At 40.3% G+C, this 10,090-nt stretch overlaps 1 pseudogene; it reads right to left on the reverse strand.

Annotated features, from left to right (window-relative positions):
* Positions 1-327: 327 nt before the first annotated feature.
* On the reverse strand, positions 328-470 carry LOC142443940 (U2 spliceosomal RNA; annotated as a pseudogene).
* Between the last annotated feature and the right edge of the window lie 9,620 nt (positions 471-10,090).

Here is a 10,090-nt window from a genome sequence, read left to right on the forward strand (position 1 = left end):
AATGCTTCAAAATTTAAGCTGCATATATTGTACCATCAATGTTCCTTATGAAACAAAAAGTAATGCTTATTTTAAAAATAAACCTTCAATACATGCATTTTCAACTTTTCAATCCCCCAATTCTTCGATATTTATTAGACCATTGAATTACTTGTGTATAGAATGTGTCAGATCTAAACCCACTGACAAAGTAGAGAGTCTTAACTCTTTTGTTGTAATATTATGGTTTAGCAACTGGTATGCCTTAAGCTGATTCTCTGTGGGAAACTCCCTTCCTGCGGGAATGTGCCCCGTTGCACAGGATGATTTTGAAGTACAAAGGTATGGTTTTAATTTAACATATTTGTGGTTTGCATTCAGTTTTGCTAAGTCAGACCCATTCACAGGATTAATTGAGGTTTCTAATATGCAGTTCATATACAGTTGAACTGATACTACACTTGATCTCAGACAAAAGGCCGAGAAGCAATGGTTAGGTAGTGGTTTTGTATTTAGTTTTATCCATATGGACAGCAATTGGTAACCTCCAGCAGCTCCGTGGGAGAAGGATTGGGTTTTCTGCTCCCGTAAACACTTACAGTCACAGAAACCCACAGAGGGTACTGTGAATCACCATTGACTCAATGGCAGTGATATATATATATATATGTGCATTTTTAAGACTTTATTACTATAGCCATCCGCTGGTTCTGATAGCATGCTTAAAACTTGTTTTTCTTTTTCTTCTTTTAGCATGAACTTATATATGTCCAAACTATAATTATAGTAGTGGTATTTTTGACACAACATCATAAAATTGTAAACAAGAAAGTTCCTCAATAATAAATGAAACCTTTATTTCAGGTATTTCAACAAGTTAGGAAACCTTTGAAATGTCAACATTTTTCTAGTTTATTTTTCAAACTCATTACATTAATATACCACTTATGTTGCAAATATTTGAAGTACATATGCAAAACAAAATACAGTGATCAAATTCAGAATAAACAAAATTCCAACAACAGCATCAAGAAAAAGAAAAACAACATACTCAGATAGAATATCTGTGGAGGGAAAGGAAATACTTAAAATTCACATGCACATATTTAAGTATCATTTTAAGAATTTTTAAGGAGATCTAGAGATACATTCACCCTTTCCTACTTAGAACTGCAAGCCTGGTTGCCATCTCCTTGGAATTAACCCGAAGATCATACTGTCCATCATGACAAGATCTAGGTGACCATTTATCACATTACCATGCCTCACTTCAAATTCATCAGAACCCAATACCAGTCTTGAGCACCAAGTCATCAGTGTGCGACCGAATAGATCCTTTTTTGACATCCATCTATTTAAGGCAGTGGCCCCTGTGTGTCTTCCTGGGTCAGAAAGAGAAATAAGATTTAAATGCAACATACACAGTCTTTCAAAGATTCAGCTCTCAAATATTCATGCCATCCTAGCACAAAATCCTTGAATTCCCCCAGGAAACCCGATTCTTGTATTATCAGCATGATTTAAAGTATGATATGCTGCAGCTCATGGTATGGGAAGCCAGAATAAGGGCCAGGGAGGCTGCATTTAAAGGCAGAAGTCAGAAATATAAAGGAGTCTGGGGTTACCTGGCTCTGTTCTTCCATGAGACGGCTAGATGAAAAAGAAAGCTGGAGACAACAGATTCAGAGTCCCCACCTCATCCTCACTGACTTAGGGAAAAGTGTTCAAGGAAAGGGGAGAGGCATTTTCCTCTGTGCAGAAAGGAAGAGGGAAGAATCAGCCTCCACCTCTGAGACCAGTGTGTGCTCCCAGCATACTCCAACCTGATGGCCCTGTCTAAGCACTCTTCAGTGATAGAAATGCCTCTTTGTGAGAATTCTTGAAGACATTATATTTTCTTAACATGCAGAATTGTTCTTATCGTCTGCCCTGTGTCCTCCTCTACGCTTTGATGCTACCTCTTCCCAGAAGTGTCCTATGAAAACATGGTGGCCATTTTCTTAGGGACTTGACACAGTTGAGCTTATGATCTTTTTATCAATACTGGAGTACAACACCAAGCATTACCTGTTAATGCAGATCATGTAAAACTTGGGGATCAAATACAGTAGAAATTGTTCCGAGATCCTAGAAATAAAGGATGAATTCACCTGTGGTTGAGGGAAGCTTGAAGATCTGCATCCTGCCCTGACACCCTCTACATGTAATCTCCAAAGTGTCTTCAAAAACTAACACAGCGATACATACCACACTATCAGACAAGATAACATTAAGGGGAGTTGTATAAAAGTTAAAAAAAAAGAGGACCTGATGCAAAGGGCTTAAGTGGACAGCAAATGCTTTGAGAATGATTGGGGCAGGGAGTGTGAGGATGTGCTTTATACAATTGTTGTATGTATAGGTATGGATTGTGATAAGAGTTGTATGAGCCCCTAATAAAATGTAAAAAAAGAAAAAAAGTTTTAAAATCTGTATCAGTCTTTAATATGTGATACATATGCCATTTTTTATTATTTCATATTAAGTGCAAAATACTCATCACCACAATCAATTTCAAAACTTGTTTTATTTTTTAAAGCATTTTATTAGGGACTCACACAACTCTTTTTTTTTCTTTTTTTACATTTTATTAGGGGCTCATACAACTCTTATCACAATCGACACATATAAATACATCAATTGTATAAAGCACATCCGTACATTCTTTGCCCTAATCACTCTCAAAACATTTGCTTTCCACTTAAGCCCTCTGCATCAGGTCCTCTTTTTTTTCCCCCTCCCTCGCCGCTCCCCCTTTCCTCATGAGCCTGTGATAATCCACAGATTTTTATTTTGTCATATCTTTCCCTTTCCGGAGTCTCCCTTCCCCCTCTTTTCCACCATCCATCTCCCAGGGAGGAGGTCACATGTGGATCCTTGTTATCAGTTCCCTCTTTCCAAACTACTCACCCAGTACCCTCCCAGTATCGCCCCTCACACCCCTGGTCCTGAAGGTATCATCCCCCCTGGATTCCCTGTGCCTCCAGCTCCTATCTGTACCAGTGTACAACCTCTGCTCTATCCAGATTTGCAAGGTAGAATTCAGATCATGAGAGTTGCGGGGGAGGAAGCACTTAGGAACTGGATGAAAGCTATATTCTTCATCGGTGCTACAGCACACCCTGACTGACTTATCTCCTCCCCTAGATCCCTCTGAATGGGGATCTCCAGTGGACGACAAATGGGCTTTGGGTCTCCACTCTGCACTTCCCCCTTCATTCACTATGGTAAGATTTTTTTTTCTGATGATGCCTTATACCTGATCCCTTCGACACCTCGTGATCGCACAGGCTAGTGTGCTTCTTCCATGTGGGCTTTGTTGCTTTTGAGCTAGATGGCCACTTGTTTACCTTCAAGCCTTTAAGACCCCAGATGCTATCTCTTTTAATAGCCGGGCACCATCAGCTTTCTTCACGACATTTGCTTATGCACCTGTTTGTCCTCAGGGATCATATCATGGAGGTGTGCAGCCAATGATATGATTTTTTTGTTCTTTGATGCCTGATAACAAATCCCTTCAGAACCACGTGATCACACAGGCTGGTGTGTTCTTCCATGTGGGCTTTGTTGCTTCTGAGCTAGATGGCCACTGGTTTATCTTCAAGCCTTTAAGACCCCAGATGCTATATCTTTTGATAGCCGGGCACCGTCAGCTTTCTTCACCACATTTGCTTGTTCGCCCACTTTGTCTTCAGTGGTTATGTCGGGAGGATGAGCAACATAGAATGCCAATTTAATAGAAGAAAGTATTAATGTATTGAGGTTATACTTGAATAGAGGCTCAATGTCCTTCTGCTACCTTAATACTAAATCTACAAATATAGGCACATAGATATATTTCTCCATCCTCATATGTATACTTGCATATATACATGTCTTTGTCTAGACCTCTATAAATGCCCTTTGCCTCCTAGCTCTTTCCTCTATTTCCCTTTACTTTCTTCCTGTCCCATTATCATGCTCCGTCCCCATCTGGGTTTCAGCTATACCTCTTTGTTACTTTACCCTCGATCATTCCCTACTAGGCCTACCACACCCATCTCACCACCAATTTGGATCACTTGTGGTTCCCTTGTCCCTGGGTCTGTTAACACCACTTCTTACCACCCACCTCCCCCTATCCCATGTCCCCCCAGAACTGTCGGTCCCGTTGTTTTTCCTCCAGATAGTTCATCCAGCTTATCTTATTTAGACAGACCTGTGGAGACAATAATATGTACAAAAACAAGACAGCAAAACCAAGCAACAGTATACAACAAAACAAACCAACCACTGACAAAGAATAAAACAAAACACAACAAGGAAGAAAAGCTTGTAGTTTGTTCAAGGATCGTTTGTTGGCCTTCAGGAGTGTTTTCCAGTCCAGTCTGTTGGGGCACCACACCCTGGCCCCAACGTCCACTTTCAGCATTCCCTGAGGGCCTTGCCACTTCATTCCCTTGCTGTTCCACTGCACCCCCTCCAGTGCTTTGCCTCAGTGTGGTGGGATCAGGTCAGGCGCAATTTCCACACCATGTCTCCGGTGCTGTCCCCTGCAGGGTCATGGGTCAGTGAGGGACATCATGTCTCATAGTGGGGCTGGCCATGTGATCCTCTCTGTGAACTGGCTGCTCTAATGGGGGTCATCATCCTCAGGGCCTGGTGGGCCAGGATGTGCTCCACTCTCCTACTCCCCCTTCATCTGCTTCCATGCCAAAACTTGTTTTATGTCAGAATGTATCCATTGTTATCTTCACAATTCTACCCTGTTCTCACCCTCCAACATGGCATTCAGTAATTATTAGTCTAGTTACTGTCTCTATAAATTTACCTCTCATGTATTTCATATACATAAGATTATAGAAGAAAGAAATCAAGAAACAAAAAGACAAGAACAATGACAAAACAAAATAGAAGAACCTCAAGTGAAAAGAGAACATAAAATATTAAAAACTGAAACAGCTTTAAAATGGTAAAAAGGGAGAGCAAATGATAAGGTGTTACATTTATGCCTAACCAAATCTTCCATAATAATTTTTTAATCATCTTTATATGATAGCACAGCCATTCACATCTCTGATCTATTATCTAAGGGATTCACCATAAGCTTAATCAATGTCAGGATCCTTTAAATAGATCTTGGGCTCCAAAATCAGTCATCTATAGCCTTTTTCAAATTGGGTCTTCATAATTTAAGCTCTGATACTCTTCCCTCCTCTATATTTGGATTTAATTACTTAAAATCTTTGAATCACACTGGCTGGTGTGCATCTTCCTAAGAGACTTAATTGATCCTTCAATCAGCTGGCTGATTGCTGGTAGACAAGTATTTAAGTTCCCCGACACGATTCTTTTTGATAGTTTGACATCACCTGATTCTGTTCATTCAAAAAAATATATTATAAATCACATATCACGTATTTCAATTATTTAATTAAATTAAAAGGAGTTGTACAATTACCACCATGATACATTTTAGAACATTTTTCTCTCTTGTATTCAATGTAATTAACTTCCCATTTCCCCCCATCTTACCATGCCATACTGCCCCCCAAAATTATTAATCCAGTTACTGTCTCTATAGATTTTCCTATCCTGGATTTCATACACAGAAAATCTTTACAAAAATTTTTTTACATCACCCAACAACAAAGTAAAACAGAGGAAAATCCTCAATATCCAAAAAGTAGAACATATTGAAGACTGGTATAAAATTTAAATGGGTTAAAAGGGAGATCAAATAATAAAGTGTCAACTTTTAACCTAAGTGCATCTTCACTAATCTACTTTCCAATGAACCTGCATGATAGCCAGGCTCTTCACATCCCTGGTCTATGGTCACAAGGAATTCACTGAAGGCTTAATCAACCTGTATTTTCCATTCACCTATTTTTTTTAACCCAAGCAACTTTAAAATATGTCAAAATGGAGATAAAATGATAAGATATTACATTTTAACTAAACTAAACTGCTGTAACCTACTTTACAATGCACTCTGTCTGATAACAAGGCTATTCACATGCCTGGATTATGGTCAGCGGGATTTACTGGAGACATAATTCATGTGTGGACCCCAGAAATGGATTATGTGAATGGAAATTTTGTAGAAAGAAAAAAAATTAATCCTAGCATATAAATTGCTCAGAACAACAACAACTACAAACAGATTCTACAGGCATTCAAATTCTGAATAAAAATAATTAATGGAACGTATGATTTGAAATAAAATATTGTGTTCCACAGATGTAAGAAAATTTATTTTTTTCACATCAATGGAAAATTACATACACACAAATGAAAAGCTAAAAAAAATCTACTTCCACTGTGTACATTCTGATACATAATTGACCCAATTTAGACTTTGGGAGTCTTTGTAAATCTATGTGGGAAAATACAGTCTCATCGTTATGTGATGGGGCATCTGCAAGGTTTGAACTGCTGAATTTATGTTTGCAATCCCAGTGCTAAAGAGATAAAAGACACTCTATTTCACAAAAGAAATGTTCAACATGATAATACACACTGCTGTCACACACTGTGTATTCCATTAGGGTCTGACAGACAAGTTAAATCACTCAGAATCCTGAACATCAAGAGAATCTCCATATGTGACACAACCTTCCTTCCTCTCAGCTTTTCTTTTTCTCTCTTTGTTTCTCAAAGAGATTCTTGTTCCCACATTCTTCCCTCCTTTTCTGCCAGGATGCACCATGGAGAGGTGTGGTGACCTCTTCTGTGTGAAAATGGACTCTGTCCTACACATGTTCCACTTCATGAACCCCTCTATGTCCCTGTGTGAGGTCACAGTATGCATGGCTGGAACCCCGACACGATCACAGATCACAGGCTGTATTAGTCACCACTAGAGGCAGAGCAACTTAGATCAGGTCTGGTGGTTTCCTCATATTTAGCTTCTGGCCCTAAGATGCCACAGGGAGTGTATCTTCCCACTGGGCCCCAAATGCAAATCTCCCTGGTGGGTATCAGAGAAATCACCATCCTCCTAGGAGACACTCTTGTGGTCTTCATCATCCAGACGGCCATGCAAACACTGTGGACACTGCTCTGCCTGCTAGCAGTCACCCTACGTGAGTGTCTCTAGGTCAGGGGATCCATGAATCACAGGGACTTGCATGGGAGAGAGCATTATTCACCATGACTCCTCTTTTCCTCAGGAGTCCTGTCAGAACCTACACTTTAGGAGTCTGGCCCAGGGCTGTTGAAGCCCTCAGAGACGCTGTCTCTCACCTGCTCTGTCTCTGGTGACTCCGTCACCAGTAGTTACTACTGGAACTGGATCCGCCAGCATCCTCAGAGAGGACTAGAGTGGATGGGATACTGGACAGGGAGCACAAGCTATAACCCAGCTTTCCAGGGCCGGATCTCTATCACTGTGGACACAGCCAAGAACCAGTTCTTCCTGCAACTGAGTTCTGTGACCACTGAGGACTCAGCTGTTTATTATTGTGCTAGAGGCACAGTGACAGAAAGACACTGTGAGCTCAGACACAAACCTCTCCCAGGAGGCATGAAGGAATGTGCAGCAGGTGGCACTCAGGACCCGAGTAGAGTTCATCTCCAGGAACTTGTGCAGAGGGCGTGACAGAGGATCTTCCTCTCAGGCTTCCTCTCCATGACTCCTGTTTTTAGGGGAAATCCCTTGTTTGGTGTATTCATAGCTTATAGTTTTAGATGCTCTCAAGTCAATTATGTCTCACAGAAGCTCTGTGTATGACAGAACAAAAGTTGTGTGGCCCTGTATTACCCGCACACTATTGATATTTTCAAGCTCATTGTAGCAGTCACTCTGTCAATAAGTCACCTTGAAGTCTTCCTTTTATGACTTGCTCCATAGTTTACCAAGCAAGATGTATTTTTCTTTTCTTCAACAATTTTTTGGCACTTCATCCATGTGGAGTTTTTGTGCCAACATGGCTCCCATAGAACATGTGGGAGGAGTTTAGCCTGTCAATCAGGTTGCAGTTTGATTAGAGGACACCTGAGAAAAATGGCTCTCCAAGGTTGGCCTCTTTCTCTTTCTCCCTAGACATGGGACACACACACGATCTCTGCTTCACCTTCCAGTAATGAGGCACTTCAAGTCACGATCACGGAAGCCAGAGCCCTGGAGATGCCTCCACCGCCATTGCATCTACAAGACTTTGCCCCTATTGGGCTGTGATGCTACTGCATTCTGCATCAGTGCATGTGGCTACAGGAGTCTGAAGAGGGACTTATGGACTAGCATCAGACTTATGGATGAGTATTGGACTCAAGGACTTGATCTGGACTGGGCTTGGATGCTTGCTTCATGTATAATTACTTCTGGAAATAAAGCTCTTCCCTATATATATGAGTCTCTCTGAATTTGTTTCCCTAATCAACCCAGCTTAACACACTCTACTATCATTTAATTCAATAGTTAAGCCATATCAAAAAGAGTTGTAAAGTTATTCCCATGGTCAATTGTAGGACATTTTCTTCTTCCTTGTATTCATTACTATTCAAGCAATTATTATTTAAATTTTGGCAAATATATGTGCAACAAAACTTCCTTCAACAATTTACACATGTATAATTCAGTGCCAGTTATTATACTCTTCATGTTGCACAACCACTATTGATAACCTTTTCTAAACAATTCCACCACCATTAGCACAAACTCAATGTTCCTTAAGAAAAAAAATTCTTCCTTTATCGATCATAACCATAGGTCAAGTTTTTCTTAGTAATTCTCTTGATATAATATTCACATATCATACACTTCCATAGTTAAATCATATTTTAAAAGTTGCATATCAGTTCTAATACCCTTCCCACTCCCGCATTCATTATTTCTCCCCAATTCTCCTCACCCTCCCCACCCTATCTCTATTCCAGATAATCATTGATTCACTTCTTTTCTATATGCATCCACTCCTTCGGTGCTTCTATAAATTAGGTATTCCCAATTTTTCCCTTTACTCTTTTTTTAAGTGCTTTTATTAGGGGATCATACAACTTTTATCACAATCCATACACAAGTCAATTGTATAAAGCACATTTTTACATTAATTGTCCTCATCATTCTCAAAACGTTTGCTCTCCACTTAAGTCCCTGGCATCAGCTCCTCACTTCCCCCCTGCCTCCCTGCTCCCCCCTCTCTCATGAATCTTTGATAATTTATAAATTATTATTTTGTCATATCTTACACTTTCCAACATCTCCCTTCACCCACTTATCTGTTATCCATCCCCCAGGGAGGAGGTAATGTGTAGATCCTCATAATCGGTTCCCCCTTTCCACCCCATCACCACTCCACCCTCCTGGTAGCACCACTCACACCACTGGTCCTGAAGGGATCATCTGCTCTGGACTCCCTGTGTTTCCAGTTCCTATCTGTATCAGTGAACATAATCTGGTCTAGCTAGATTTGGAAGGTAGAATTGGGATCATGATAGATCATGAATTGGGTGGGGAGAAAGCATTTAGGAACTAGAAGAAAGTTGTATGTTTCATCGTTGCTATACTACACCCGAACAGGCTCATCTCCTCCACACCAACCTTCCATAAGGGGATGTCCAATTACCTACAGATGGGCTTTTGGTCTCCAATATGCACTTCCCCCTCATCCACAATTGTATGACTTTTTGTTCTTTGATGCCCGATACCTGATCCCTTCGACATCTCGTGATCACACAGGCTGGGATGCTTCTTCCATGTGGACTTTGGTGCTTCTGAGCAAGATGGCTGCTTGTTTACCTTCAAGCCTTAAGACCCCAGACGCTATATCTTTTGATAGCTGGGCATCACCAGCTTTCTTAGCCACATTTCCTTATGCACATGTGTTGTCTTCAATGATTGTGTCCAGAAGGTGAGCATCATGGAAGCTATTCCCAATTTAATCGCTGATATTTCCTTTCATCATATTTGGATTTTGTAATAGTTATATTTGGATCATATAGGCTGCTGGGCTTCTTCGATGTGGATTTAGTTGACTCCTAATTTAAGATTACAGTTTATTTGAATATAAGCCTTTAAATGCCTGGAAATATTATAATTGATAGTTCTGCTCCATCTGCTTCATCTGTTTTCTTCAGAACACTTTGCTGT

The sequence above is a fragment of the Tenrec ecaudatus genome, chromosome 3 (genome assembly GCF_050624435.1).
Source record: "Tenrec ecaudatus isolate mTenEca1 chromosome 3, mTenEca1.hap1, whole genome shotgun sequence".
NCBI classification, from domain to species: domain Eukaryota; kingdom Metazoa; phylum Chordata; class Mammalia; order Afrosoricida; family Tenrecidae; genus Tenrec; species Tenrec ecaudatus.